Raw genomic sequence first — 3,976 nt, 5'->3', positions numbered from 1 at the left:
TTTAAATTCTTTATCAATTTCTTTGTCTCAAATCAAGGCCTGCAAATGGGACAAGTGTCTCTCTGTGTGTTGTACTGCCAGTGTCTCTCACACATGCTTGTTGACTGCTCCATAGCAAGAAAAATAATCTAGACTTCATGACCTTAGGGCCAGTTAACAGACAGAGTGAATCTCACTGTCTCTGAATTAAGGTGCCCGAAGTCTGAAGTGTCTTTTATTGATGAGTAGAGTGCTCTTAATAAACTGTGACATGGGTTTATGGAATTCTTTCAAGATACAGCATTTTAGAGACTGGAAATCTAGGTGCTTGTGTCCCTAGAGCAAAGATTGTAAAATATAATCCTTAACTACAGAGCCATTACTGTAATTTCCTGCTGACTTGAAGGTACACAGGAACTGGTATGCTTATAAACAAAGCCATTTTTACAGCCCCTTCTCTGACTGTAACAATAATAGAAGATCAACTGTATAAAAATGCACTGGGATGTTAATTTTTCACTGATGTGAAGTGTAATAACTAAAATATTCCTCATATAAATACACATGTGTAGAATAAACAGATGGACTAACAGACCCCACCATTACATTCCTTATTTTTATACAAGAAAGTATACACATGTACATTAAGCACATTAAAATGCTGTAAGGAATATCTTGGGGGTAGGGAAAAAACCCCAATTCTGCAGTCAGATGACTATTTCCACTCACTAAATGAATAAGCCAATTATAGTACTTTCTGGAAAAAAAAAGATTTTTCACATAGAGTATTTTTCTTGCTAATAAACTTTATTTCAAAGAGGGATTGCAGCACTGGGTTCATTGTTTTGGTTTGACTAATGATTAGTTTAAAGGGCCTAAATCTTAACAAAAAAAATCAGTACTTTATACTGTCACCATTACAAAGCTATTTTGCCTAATTTTCCAACAAAGTCTAACCATGAAAGAGAAATATTTGGATCAGTTAAGCTGTAATGAATGTAGAGATGAAGAAAGAATAAGTACAAATACACTGGTATGCCCCTCAACTGAGAGTCAGTATGTCAAAGGAGGGGTGCATGAAATAGTCCAAGCAAGAAGCCCAAGCAAAAAGAAATCAAAGGCCTGAGCAAAAAGAAGTCGGAGCTGAAGTCATTCAAGTCCAAGCAAAATGGGGTTGAAGTCACTGAAGTAATTTATTTTCCTCTCAGTTCAGTCTTATATACTGTTACAGCTCTAAGCAGTCAAATCCTTAAGCAAGAATTCCCCACTAGTTACAGAATCAGTGTACTTTTTGCCTTACTTGGCAGCCTTACAAAACTACATAGTTTCATAAACCTTGATATCTGCATATGCTGTACTTTCCCAGTTCTTCTCATATCTGTGGTTGCTTATCACGTGGCCTGTATACCACCAAGGCCAGGATATCATTAAGCTCCATTGTACTCTCTGGTCTGTCTCCCATTTGTTTTCCCATACTCGTAGCTTAACACTACCAAGCTCATTTTGGAGGCAGAAAAACCTTATAGTGGGGCTGAGAATCACTGAGAAAATTTTGGCTTTGCGAAATTATTTTTGTCTGCTTTCTTACTATTGCTTTCTGATAGTAATTTTAATCATGCTGCCTGTTGTGTAAAGACACATCAGGTGTATGGGACACCAACTGATAGCTCTTGTAATCACTGAAACATAATTTCAATACACAAATTTAGTTGCAACAGTCTGCTTCATGCTTTCTTGAAAACACAGAATATGAAAACAAGAGGAAAAAGTGCTAGATTTACTTTCTGCAACACCAGAAAAAAAGAAATTTTAAAATTGATTTCTTTTAACATTAAAATTAATCATCAGCTGATGAAGCAAGTCCTGTATGAGAATTACCTGGTTTTGAGTGATTTTTTTTGAGCCTCACAGGGAGGTAGCATTTGCTCTGTATCGTTCCATATTTCACCTGCTCTCACAGTAGCCTCCTATAGATTCACCTAATACTTTTTTACTTTATATTTAAGATTACTCCCATAGTCAGACAATATTGCATTGCTCAGAAAAGCACTTTATGTTTGAGAGGTTCAGTTAGAAATCAGAAAATAAAAGCAACTTTTTTGAAGGATAATCCTGTGATGCCAACCAATGTAAACACAAATCCAGATGTTTTGACAAGCTAACAGTAGAAAAAGCTCTTTGGTCTTCATTTACATTTTAAAGCAAATATTTTACTAGGAGAAAGTGAAGAATGTTGACATTCCACCACTTAGACCCCAGTCAAAGCAATGTTCTCAATGCCAAAATGTCAACATCTGTTGCCTTTCCTTCACAACAACATGCTAGAAACACATCTGGCATATTTCTTCCTCTTTTCCCCCCACCATTGTCTGTTGTAGATAGAAAAATGGGAAGGCAAGATAATTCTCATTTCTCTCAGCCAGCCATCTGCACTCAACTGTTTTGAAAAGAGAAAAAACCCAAACAACCCAAAAAGCAGGAGGCAGCCATCTCAGGTGTACATATTGTGCACAGAGATCCATGTTTATTATCTGTAATGTATAATCCTCACATCCCTTTTAGAATACATATTTACTTATTATAATTATATTTACTTGTTACAATTTTCATTCTTTATTAGGGTTTGTAAATCTTGTAAATCTTAGAGAACCTATAATTGTTATAGATGACAGGCAAAATTAATTTTATTTGTCTTTGTTTTCATCTGCCTAGTAGTGTAATGGTCAGTACTGTCAGGTGAGCTAATTTCATGGCTGAACTGCATCCTCCAAAGCTCCCTGGAAACACTTTGATTTTGGCCCATCAAGCTCACAGAAAACAACCATCCCCCTTTTCCAGACACATTCAGTAGGAAATTAAGACCCTTTTCACACATATTTTCTGTTTTGAAGAGCATTTGGCTTTCCTGCCTTACTCTGATTCTGCACCTGTGAACTGAAAAGATTTTGTCACTGATTCTTCCTCTTGGTCAGGAGGGGAAAAAAGAAATTTCCAGCCTCAGGAGCCATGAAGTGCAGACACAAGGCTTGGTGTCCTTTTCCAACTTTTCATTATGAATTTATTACCTTTGTCTGTATTGTCCCTTATAATCTGGCTGCCTGAAGAACCACTTAATAATATCTGTATTCCTGATACTTCATTCTTCCATTTGCCAACAGGAGTAGAAAACGTCCCAAAGAATCCACAATTGTGTAGATATTAATTATTCTGAATTATTGGCTTCTGTCTTTTTCCAACTGCATGAAATCTCCATGGAAAAAGGAGATCCAACTGTGACAGTGAGATTTATTTACAGCATTCTAGAAATAGAAAATGCTGTGGGAGAGATTTAGATTTTTCTCTTCAAAATTTCATTAACATTTGTTTTGCTTTGTGTGACTGTACTTTTGAAAAAATAACAATATAAGCTACTCCCCCATGTACAGGAATTTCTGTGTGAGTTAACAAAAAAACCCAAACAAACAAAACCCCCAAAAACCAAAAATCAAGAAAACCAAACCCCAAACCACTCAATAATAATAAAAAGAATACCATCAAAACTAAACTACACCACTTCATACCAAAGACAGCATTTTGATTTACATTTTCTGACTTGGCCTAGAACACATTGTGTCAATGATGAGTGATAAAAGGAGACAGAGGATCTCCAGTGAAAAGAATTAAATGGTTACTTTTTCCTTTAAATACAAACTATGCTCAAGGAGAATGTGTCCCATCTGATCCATAGCTCAGGGATGTAAAGTTGTGATATCTATTTGCATCTTCCACAATCACAAATTTGCAGATTACTTGGGCCACACTGTATAGTAGTTATACAGTGGTTGGGTGTTTTCAAGTGGAAGTACATTTAAGTAAAAGTATTTATGAATTTTTGTTAGTTGAGGACTCAGTGGAACTACAACCACAGCACCTGAGAGGGTCACAGGCTCATTTTAAAAGGCTGAAATGTGTATTATTAGAAAAGAAGTCTTGACTGCTACTAAATTTAATCACAAGT

Source organism: Chamaea fasciata, unplaced genomic scaffold (genome assembly GCF_029207755.1).
Source record: "Chamaea fasciata isolate MVZ Bird 193981 ecotype frontalis unplaced genomic scaffold, bChaFas1.0.hap1 SCAF_4, whole genome shotgun sequence".
NCBI lineage: Eukaryota > Metazoa > Chordata > Aves > Passeriformes > Sylviidae > Chamaea > Chamaea fasciata.
The sequence above is the reverse complement of the archived record's forward strand: the minus strand, read 5'-3'. Positions refer to the sequence as shown.